Source organism: Natator depressus, chromosome 1 (genome assembly GCF_965152275.1).
Source record: "Natator depressus isolate rNatDep1 chromosome 1, rNatDep2.hap1, whole genome shotgun sequence".
Taxonomy (NCBI): Eukaryota; Metazoa; Chordata; order Testudines; family Cheloniidae; genus Natator; species Natator depressus.
Window position 1 is genome coordinate 337467230 of NC_134234.1, and position 11209 is coordinate 337478438.

General features: G+C 45.8%; 1 protein-coding gene across 2 annotated transcripts in view; it reads left to right on the plus strand.

Moving 5' to 3' along the window:
* Positions 1 to 11209, plus strand: part of PRKCQ (protein kinase C theta) — an 85995-nt gene that overhangs the window by 9387 nt on the left and 65399 nt on the right. Inside the window, exons 2-3 of one of the 2 annotated variants that reach the window (XM_074942682.1) lie at positions 8602 to 8763; positions 8855 to 9006. The exons of the other annotated variant lie outside the window; for it this stretch is intronic. The gene's annotated coding sequence lies outside the window, so the exon portion shown is untranslated. The remainder of the gene's footprint in view (positions 1 to 8601; positions 8764 to 8854; positions 9007 to 11209) is intronic. 2 annotated transcript variants of the gene reach the window in all.

The following is an 11209-nucleotide window of genomic DNA, read 5'->3' on the forward strand; positions in this document are numbered from 1 at the left end:
GGGAGGTTGTTCAGAAGGATCTGCCATGATCAGATGTGAGACTCTGCTAGGGGAAAGAAAGGAGGCCAGTGTTAACTAGACAGAGAGCTGTGAATTGGGCTACAAAATGGTTTCATAAACAAAGAATGCCATTTTTAACTGGAGCCTGGAATGAGTGGGGAACCGATGGAGTTGTCGGTGGATGGGATTGATGGGTTAGGAATGTAAGAAAGCAGACAGAATTCTAGAGTCTGGAGAGCTTGGGAGCTGGAAAGACAGAGAGAAGGGCGTTGCAATAGTAACAACAAGAGGAGATGCAGATACAGGGCAGGACCTCAACACCATGGCAGTGATGCTGCCAGGAAACTTTGTGGAGGTGATTTGTAGATAGAGGAGGAGAGCTCAAAGTCAAGGCTGTGGGCAATAGAGACCTATGGGAGACCTTAGCTGAGGATGGAGATAGAAGGTGTGGAGTTGTGCAAAAGGATGCTCCTCTGGCCCAAGAGAAATGCATCTGCCTTTAAGATAATTAGCTGAAGGGAGTAAAGATGAAACCACAAGGTACCTGGTCAAGTGAAAGTGGACAAGGATGAATGACTAAAGGTACCAAATGATAGTATAATTGAGTCTCAGCAATGCAAAAGTGTTCAGTAATACTGGGCTAGATGCTCAGCTGGTTCAAGGACTCTTGTACAGAGGATGCAGGTTTCCTGGAAAGTCTAGGGGTGGGGAGAGCGTGGAACATGACAGTCTTAGGGGATGTTCTTGAGGTGACCCTGTGTTCTGTCAGTCTGCCTTCAATTTGATCAGCTAGCTGGCTGGCAGCACCTTGAGGTGTCCACTCTGCAGGGGCATTACAAAAACTGGGACAAAACACTGGGGGCAGGTCCTGAAAACAGGGACATTCCCAGACTAAAACAGGGCCTAAAATTAGGCTCCTTAATCCTAGTTTAGGCTCCTAAATAAGCATACTTGAGTACTAAAATATGGATTTCAGTTCCTCTGTGTGATAATCTTGGTCCCACTTTTCAGGAATACATGGTCACCCTAAGCATGTCCATTATCTAACTACTGTGCCTGATTTATGGGAGAGATCAGGGAACTAGAGGTCCATATTTCTGTCCAGAATTAAGTGTGGATTCAAAACTGGGCCTGCAAAATGGAGGATTTTTAAACATCAAGCCCATCTTATTTTTCCCCCCCTCTTGCATTTTCTTTTGCTTTTGATTGAGAGTGAAAAAAAAAATACAGAAGCCGATGTGGGCAGGAAGTGCTATGAAATAGATGCCACTCTGACTTAAGGTGGTTAGATATTGGTTGAGGCAAAACTCCAGCTGTGTCATTTTTTTTAAAAGTAAACACAGCAGGAAGTCTGTTAACCAATACCAAAATGTTATAGAAATACAGGAACCACCAGGCTAACGAACAAGACAACAAAAGAATGAAAGGTACCACAGTTGTATCTCAGTGTAAGAGATTTCCCTCATCACTATATGGAATGCAACTGCTTTTAAAAAGCTATCTGAAAAGATCCACCATCAGGTCAAATTTTCTTAGAAGAAAACTGACCATGAGAAATATTTCCATGAAATAAAATAGATCCAGTGGAAATAGTTGTTTTTAGACAATTAAACATTCCCCTGTGGTTTTTGCCACCCAGATGTTGCAGTACTGGGCTAATGCAGGAAGTGAAATTAACTAGAAACAAAAGCAAAACTGACCAGTCAATTTTCTTTATGCATAGCTGAGAAAAAGGCAAAAAATAAACAAGCAGCAGAAATAGAGGAAAGTAAATCTAGTGTTTGTACATTTTTCTGTTTGAATAGGTAAGGATGTGTTTGTGTGTAGTGCATCAGAGGTGGCAGTGCGTGGAATGATGGCTAAAGAAATGGTTATACACTTGCTTAGTAGACAGGGAATTCGGCAAGGTTTTAGTCACTGAATATCTTTGCAATTCCCCTATTGGTGTTCCTGGTTTGCCTCTCCCTGGTGTCTGCAGAAGTAGCAGAGGATTCAGACCAGCCTGTAAAAATTGTTGGTCTCCAAAGGCAGATTAACTGCTAGAGATATTCCCATTGCATATTAGGGAACAAGGCAAGTATCCAGCATCTGGGAAAGATCCCTTTTGCATGGAATAATCCTTATCTCGCTGGAAGTCCATCTCTTGAGGATGAAGAGCATTAATCCTTCCCTTAACATTTCAGTGTCTTTTTAAGGCTCCCAAACACCATTAGACATGTCTCCAGCTTTCCATTGTTCAGCCCCTGGGATCTGTCTCTCCTCCACCTGTAGTGTGGGCTGAAGCCACGGGTCAGATTCTCAACTGCAGTATCTGCCTACTTACATTAACGTCACTGGAACTAATTTAACCCAGCTGGGGATTTGGCTCAGTCTAGGTGCTGTGTCTTTTCTTCTTCACACAACGAACATAAGATGAATGTAATATACAGGAGGTCACACTGGGTGATCTAACAAACATTTCTGGCCTCTGTGACATCACATGAGCATGGGGGAGTCCAAATAACCCTGTGTACTAGCCTTATAAAGCATGCAAGGCCTAGCTACGTTCATACCCTGCAGCTCTGGCAGATCTCTAAACATAGAACACAGAGAGCATCACTAGATGATCCACAAACCATTTAAAGGGAAATTACCCATCTCCTGAATGCTGCAATGGGCTACTCTGAACCCTGTACCATCTTTTCCACATGGCAGAAGCATTCAGTGCATTTTCTGGCTGAATTGTATACAGATCAGTGGGGGTGTTTGCCTGGTGCTGGGTTAGGAATCCTCGAGGCGTGGAAATCAAATTTGATTGTAAACTTCTTGGAGGTCTTCACCACATAGAGTCTCAGTCCGTAACATTCCCAGAAGTGACAACTCCCCTCCACTCCCTCTCACTCCTCCTCCGCCCCCTCTAAGCCACTGGCTGCAAATTCAGTGGCTGGCTGTGGAGAAAAGGGAAATTAAATAGCTATTCCAATTCCCTTTCCAGCCCTCCTCCCACTGCCCAAGGCAGTCTGAAAAAGGGAATGTCTCACCCAAAATGCTTTCAGATGTTCTCTTATTAAAAATATTGTTTTTAGCTCTTTTGCACTACCAGTCGATGTATACCCCTAAAATGAAAATGACAGAAGGAATTATTTACGTATGTCAGACAGTAATTCCTAACATGTTCTCTACTGAATTTCAGGACAGGGAGAGAGAAAATTTGACCCTGATCCTGCAAGGATTTATGCACATGCTCACAAGCGCCAACTTTTCAAAGTGCCAGGGTGTGCTCGGCCCCCCGGCTCTGGCCCAGGCCTTGCCCCCACTCCACCCTTTCTCCCAAGGCCCCACCCCTGCTCCGCCTCTTCCTGCCCAGTTCTGCCCCCTCCCCTGAGCACGCCATGCCCTCGCTCCTTGCCCCTCCCTCCCAGCGTCCCTGCGCACCGCGAAATAGCTGATTGTGGTGGGCGGGAGGCACTGATCAGCAGGACCCGCCGGTGGGTGGGAGGCACTGGGGGGTAGGAGGGAGCTGATGGGGGGCTGCCGGTGGGTGCTCATCACCCAGCATTTTTCTCCTGTGGGTGCTCCAGCCCTGGAGCACGCACGGAGCCCGTGTCTATGCTCATGTGGTCATCTTTATTCACCGGAAGGAATCCTGTTGAACTCCGTTTGAGAGCTCAGAAGTCACAGGACTACTCCTGGTGTGTAAAGTTATGCATGTGTCCAAGTGTCTTTCAGCTGGGAAGCATCCCTTTGTGGGTTACATTTTTCACCTACAATACCAGCTCCTCTATCTGTTTGTGGTCACAGATTAGAAAGCTAAAGGCACAAATACTCAGATTTTTGCAACTGTAGTTTCAGGGCTGGCCTTACCATGAGGTGAACTGAGGCGGCCGCCTCAGGTGCCAGACTGGGGTGGGGGGGCGCCACTAGGACCCAGAGTTTCAAAGTTTTGGCCTAAGCGAGGAGGCAGGGGGGTGTCATTTGAGCTCCCCGCCTCAGGTGCCAAAATGTGGTGGGCCGGTCCTGTGTAGTTTTGCCAGCAAAAGGGAGATAATTTATGCCATATCAATATGGCTGGAAATATATCCCATCCGCTCCACACACTGTGAGTTTTGCTCCTGAAAAAAGAGCTGAAATGTTTAAAATCTCCCCTTGGGTAGACCTTGATTCAGCAAAACACTTCAGCACATGCTTAAGCCCCACTGAAGTCAACCATGCTAAGCGTGTGATTACGTGCTTTGCTGAATAAGGGCCTTAGTCTGAACATTCCATGCTGTTCACGTTCATAGAATCATAGAATATCAGAGTTGGAAGGGACCTCAGGAGGTCATCTAGTCCAACCCCCTGCTCAAAGTAGGACCGATCCCCAATTAAATCATCCCAGCCAGGGCTTTGTCAAACCTGACCTTAAAATCTTCTAAGGAAGGAGATTCCACCACCTCCCTAGGTAACGCATTCCAGTGTTTCACCACCCTCCTAGTGAAAAAGTTTTTCCTAATATCCAACCTAAATCTCCCCCGTTCATTTGCTTAAGACCGTTAAGTGTATTGCTTCCTAATATAGTCAAGAAAGTGTTGCCCCTCCTATCTTCCCAGGCGTGAGGGTTGCACTGGGGCTGCGGTAGGAGACGGGCCAAGGCACCTGGCTCGAGCAGCAGTGCCTATGCTCAGAAGCAGAAACGTAGGTACCAACGCAACTTTCACAACAAAAATGTTGGTGCCGAGTGAGTTTAGGCACCCATTGGGTTAGGCAGCAGCTGAGGGGGGGGTGTGGATTGCAGTGGTCCCTAAAACGGGGACTTAGATGCCAAAGTTCCTTTGTGGATCTAGCCCTTAGTCAGAGGTGAAAGTAAGCCGGTCCGGTCCGGCGTGCCGTACCGGACCGGCTTCCCCAGCAGTGATTTAAAGGGCCGCAGCGGCAGGAGCCCCGGCCCTTTAAATTACTGCCCGAGCCCGCTGCCGGAGCCCTGGGGTAGAAGCGGCAGGGCTCCCGCAGTGATTTAAAGGGCCCAGAGCTCCATGGCGGCCGAAGCCCAAGGCCCTTTAATTCGCCCCTGAGCCCCGTGGTTCCCAGCTGCCTCTGCAGCTGGTAGTTCCGGGCTGATTTAAAGGCCCTGGGGCTCCTAGCCACAGCCAGAGCCCCGGGACCTTTAAATCTTGATTTAAAGGCCCCGCCTCTTCCAGTTGAGGCCACCCCTCTTCCAGTTGAGGCCACTCCCCTGCTCAGGACTCTGGTGTACCAGTAAGTCCTTTAAATTACTTTCACCCCTGCCCTTAGTCTCTCTGTACCTCAATCCCCTTCTGTAAAATGGGGGTAATAGCACTGCCCTAGTTCACCAGGGTGCTGAGAGGATACATTTGTTAAAGGCTTTGAGGTGCTCAGATAGCCTGTTGATAGGCGCCATATAAGTGTCTTAGTTACATAGTCTTACTATGAGACCTGGGTTTAATTCCCAACTCCACCACAGACTTCCTGTGTAATGTTGGGTGAGTCACTGAATCCCTTTGTGCTTAGTTCCCCATCTGTGAAATGGAGACTATGGTGCTTCCTTACCTCTGTCTTCCTTGTTAGCTTAGAGGGTAAGCTCTTCAGGAGCAGGAGCTGCATCTTAATGTCGCAACGGGGGCCATTAGGTGCAACTGTCATCTACTGCTCTCCTGCACCATGCCACGATATCTGCCAGAGGTCCAGTCCCATCCAGCTTCACGCTTTCTGAGTGGTTAATAAAGAAGTGTTTTTATATAGGCATTTAGCTACAGAAAATAGGAGGATGTTAGAAGTTGGATATGAAGCAAAGGATTAGATCATCCAGCCCTCCCCTGTGCCAGGACTGGGTGTATACTATATGCCCTCTGCTTTCATCAAGTAATCAGGTGCCTGCTCTCTGTCTCCCCCCAGACACTTCTGTGGGGACTTCACACATTTCTGTGGTCTTACTGGGGAGAAAAAGTGAGCCTGTAGTTATTGTTCTTTGTAAAAAAATGGAATAGAAAGTTAGTGCACACAACACAAAAGACTCACGCAGATCCCTGATGAACCCTCCCCCAGATACGATCTGTTTCCTTCAGCTGCAAAGGGCCCACATGGCCGTGTGAAATATCCTCTCTCCTTTGCTGATGACTGCTTGATTGCCATGACATTTCAATGATCGGCTTATGGGAAGTTCCCTGCATATTCCCAATCCAGGGCTCCAATTCTTTATAACTAATATATGGTAAGAATCCCTAAAATTGATTTTCAATAGAATATAGTGACATGCTGTTGAGGTTAGTTACTGTGCAGTCAACCAGGGCTACAATAAATGCTATTTTCCATTGGAACGGAGGGTTTTCAACTCTCCAGTGGAATACAGACCTCGTTCCTAACGCTGATGGTGTATGAGGGGTGGGCCCTAAGTCTGGTACTGATTTGAGATCTTATAACTCTTCAAAATGGATTTTTTTAAAAAACTTTGACCTTTGCTGTCAACATGATGGGCCATGTTCATTGCTAAAGTAAGTGCATCACTTCAATGGATTACACTAGTGATGAATGTAGCCCAATACTTTTCACCTAAGTGAAGTTTTTCTAAATATTTGAGAAAATGATTTAGTTGCATTTGGGGTATTTTTGTGCCAAGAAGATATAGAACAATATTTAGACTGCTTTGTTGATTTTCATGCTCAAAGATTTCCAAAGTACTATATTATACTTTTTAATCATAAGAACAGCCATACTGGGTCAGACCAAAGGTCCATCTAGCCCAGTATCCTGTCATCTGACAGTGGCCAGTGCCTGGTGCTTCAGAGGAAATGAACAGAACAGGTAATCATCAAATGAGCCATCCCCTGCCATCATGCCGTGACTGTAAGCCAGTGCTGCTCAGCATGGGGTCATTGGACCACTTAATGGTGATCACGGCCCTTCCTGAGGGTCCACAGAGTGGATTGTTTTGAGAGCCAAACAGTTGGGAATTAGGGTGTTGGGACATGTATCCATTAAGGGATCTTTCTCTTGCCAGGTCATTAGCAGAATGAAAAAAATGGAGAACTGATGGTACAAACAAATGCAAAGCGGAACCAAACTCCTACTGTGCTATTTATACAACAGACTCATCTCCTCACTCCAAGTGGGCAACCTCTAAGGAGATGGGTTTCTACTTACTTCATATTTCAACAGGCATGAGCAGAAGATTGCAGACATTTTGAGTGCCAGCCCTAGGCTCTCTTCAGGGTCCTGTTAGCTTGCCCTGGTGCCCATTACTAGGCACAGGCATTTATATTTAAATCTTGCTGACAGAATTCTTCAAGTTAGTTTTTTCCCCTCCCAGTTTAGCTAGGCCTCTTATTTCACGGGGGTAGGAAATGTTCAAATAGTTGCAGACAAAGAAAGAAGAACAATGCATTTGTTTCTTGTGGTGAGACTGCTGTCTATTTGGATTGGGTTTTTCCATCAATCCAGGCTAAGTCACTCCTCTTCGTGATGCCCCATCTTCTTTAATATCATGGACCCCTCTCCTAATAAGTAACTTTGGAGGGGGTTGCTACTCACCTGGCTCTTGGTGCTGCGCCATATCTGTTCCCATCCTGTTTGTTGCCATGCAAACCTATCCAAGCCTGAGTCGATAATGGGGATGCCTCACCAGCTTCCCTCAAGGACCTATCTTTCTAATACTGATGTATCTCCAAGCTGCTGAAGCAAACTCCAGAGATATATCACCCAAGACCTGAGGAGATGGATGATGCTAATTCCCTGTATTATTCTGCAGTACAGAAACTAATTTCAGATACTCCAGCCTGTGATTTACCCTCCCCAGCGATTCCTGTGAAAGCTACAAATCACAGATGCTTCCGAAAATACTTTCTCCCACTTGCGGGCAACATCACACACTGAGATCTTATAGAGAAGCATGTGGGTAGTCTTTTGAAGTGACCCTAGGAGCTTTCAGATTTTCATCTGGCACAGTCTGACCATCATCGGTGCACTGCCTGGTGTCTTATGAAGAGCTTATGGTGCTTTCTTTCTCTGAGGCCTGAGGCCTCTCTCAAGATATCCAAAGGCTTTCCACTGTATTAAACATAGTACCTAAGTGCCTGTGTAACCCACACACCTTCTGGGTGTGGCGTTCTGTCCCATCTAGTGGCACCAAGACCACTCAGAGAGAGAGATTAATGAGTTTGCTCCATAGCCTTAGCTAACAGCCAGTAGGCTATTAGCTCACACTGTAGAGGGTCATGCACTGAGGTCCCTGGTTCACTCCTGCCTGCTGATGACTGGGGACTGTTGGGCGTTACACCTACATGATTCCTCATAGAGTTCAATCTGTGTCTCAGGCAGATTAGCAGCTACACAGCTGCAGATCCCAGGGCACTTTAGCTAAAACTGGGAGGAGAACCTTCACACAAACACCGAGCTGGTGGATTGTCCCTACGCTGCTGAGACTTATCTGAGGAAATCCCTTAATGAACCCCTTAAAGATCTAGCAGCGAATAAACCACCCTATTGCCTGTGCCAGAAAAGAGCAGACTTCACAGGTGCTAAGCCGTGAGTCTTAAGTGCCTTTGAAAAATCAGGCCCGGAGCGTTTGCCCCAAATCTTGTTTCAATCCCAGTCCTAATTTTAGATGTTTGTCTTCATGTTCCAAACCAGGAAGAAGAGGGTCTTACCATATTGAGATGGCAAGAGGATCTGCCAGAAGCTAGGGTTGTGAGGCACAGTCATGCACTTACAGAGACTCCTTCTGACTGTTGCAGTCACCCACTACTTCTGCACAGCGTGTGGGGATGGAATCTCGCCTCTCCAAATTGCCTGGTAAGACGGTCGCCATTCTGGCAAGTGGCTGTGACACGGTTTTGCTCCAGCTCCCCCAATTCATTCTCCTTTCTCCCATCTCCTTAAACAGAGAGCCCCGAGTTTTAAAGGCAGCTCCGCCACAAGAGCACTGACAATGAGAGACAGCAGTGACAGTGCTCCATGTTTTCTGCAGATGTGATGAAAAGGAAAACCCATCGAGTTAGAGACTGACCTTGTCTATCAGTAAAATTCCATTTACAGGTAAGAAAAATGTCTTTATTTATCCTATCCTCCTTCATGACCTTTGAGGTCAGTAGGGTTGTTTTTGCTGTCAGTCTATGGGAGCACTGGTGGTTGGGTGATCTCAGCTGTCAGTTCTGGACTGTGAGATTTATTTCCACTCATAGTCCATGAAAGGCCAGGTTTCGCCTTGAGAGCACAGGGCAACCTGTTGATTGATGCTGCAACTAAGCAGTTCAAAAGGCAGCAGGAGGTTACAGGCCAGGTTTGCCATTTGTGGACTGTGCGTATGTGTCAATTCTGTTTATTTTAGGCTTTTGTACAGCTGCCCATGACCATATCTGAGCACTTTCTGTGCAAAAATAGATTAGCAATACCAAAGTCCCTAGTGAATTTCATACAGTCTCTGGCACTTCTTACGTTTCAGCTTATCAGATGCTCTGCTCGGGAGAGGGTGTTTTTGTGTATAAGTGAGATGTGGTGGTGGTTCTTGTGAATGTTGTTCTGGTTAGGGTGGGAAAACCTTTATCACATGAAAAAGATTTTTCAGTGTTTTCTAAAATTGGTCAGACTGTGGATTCAGCAATCTCTTGTAGAAGTTCAGATGCCCTTAACTGGGAATGCTTTGCCTCCAGCTCTGACACGCTTATTACTGGGCATTGTGACCTTCATTATCCCAGAGAATCACACTGTTTTAGGCAGTTCATAGATGGACATTCACTGTCTTATGTCGGTAGGACCTGAGCCAATAAAGGCTCTGACAACTAGATGTAAGGTCTTAAACTGGCAGCTGAAGTGGACTGGGAGATATTGGAGGGGCCAGACCAGAGTCGTGAGCTTTTACTCTTTGTATGGGACCTAGATATTACTATGATGGGCACCCAATAATCTGTAAATAAAGAGTTTATTCTGTTGACATGATTATCACTTTGCTGTATCTTTTCACTGCAAGCTGTAGAAGAGCTGCAATAGGAGAACAAATAAGTTGCTCTTCAGCTGTACGGTATTTCACAGTGGCTTAATGTATCTTAGGTCACATCTACACAACCTAACTTAAATCAGCATACAGCTGCCTCAGTAATTACATTGCTTGTGCGTGTCTACACTCGGCTCCTTGTGTCAGTGCGCATCCTCACCAAGAGCACGGGTATTGATTGTACTGTCAGGGTGGGGCACTGTGGGACGGCTCCTGAAAGCCAGTAACAGTTGACATAAGCAATGCAGTGTCTATACTGACACTGCGTCGACCTACCTACATCAACCTTGACTCTACGGCGCCTGTGGAGATGGAGTTATTACGTCGGCATAGTGGGGCAGTTACGTCAGCGGGGGGCGAAATTTAAATGTCGACACTTACATAGTTAGGTTGGAGTAAGCTGCCTTGCATCGGTCTAACTCTGTAATGTAGACCAGGCTTTAGATGTCTAAACATAAATGCAAGGAGCATGGGGAATAAACAGGAAGAACTGGAAGTATTGTACTTAAGCTAAACTCTGACTTAATTGGCATCTCAAAGACTTGGTGGAATAAATCTCATGACTGGAATATTGGTATAGAGGGATGTAGCTTGTTCTGGAAGACCATATTCAAAGAATAGTTATCCATGGCTTGCTGTCAAACTGAGAGGCCATATCTAGTGAGGATCTGCAGGGGTCTGTCCTGGATCTGGAAATAATTGATGTTTTTATTAATTACTCTGGATAACTGAGTGGAGAGTGTGCTTATAAAATGTGTAAATGGCATCAAGCTGCGAGGGGTTGCTAGCACTTTGAAGGATAGGATTAAAATTCAAAAAGACCTTGACAAATTGGAGAATTGTTCTGAAATCAACAAAACTAAATTCAGTAAAGACAAGTGTAAAGTACTACATTTAAGGAGCAAAATCAAATGCACACTACGAAATGGGGAATAACTGGTTAGTATTGCTGAAAAGGATCTGGGGAGTTATAGTGGATCACAGATTCAGTCTGACTCAGCAGTATGATGCAGTTCCAAAAAAGGCTAATATCATTCTCAGATGTATTAACCGGAGCGTTATACGTAAGACATAGGAGGCAATTGTCCTGTTCTACTTGGCACTGGTGAGGCCACAGCTGTAGTATTGTGTCCAGTTCTGGGCACCACACGTTATGAAAGATGTGGACAAATTGGAGAGAATCCAGAGGAGAGCAACAAAAATGATAAAAGATTTAGAAAACCTGACCTATAAGGAAAGGTTAAAAAA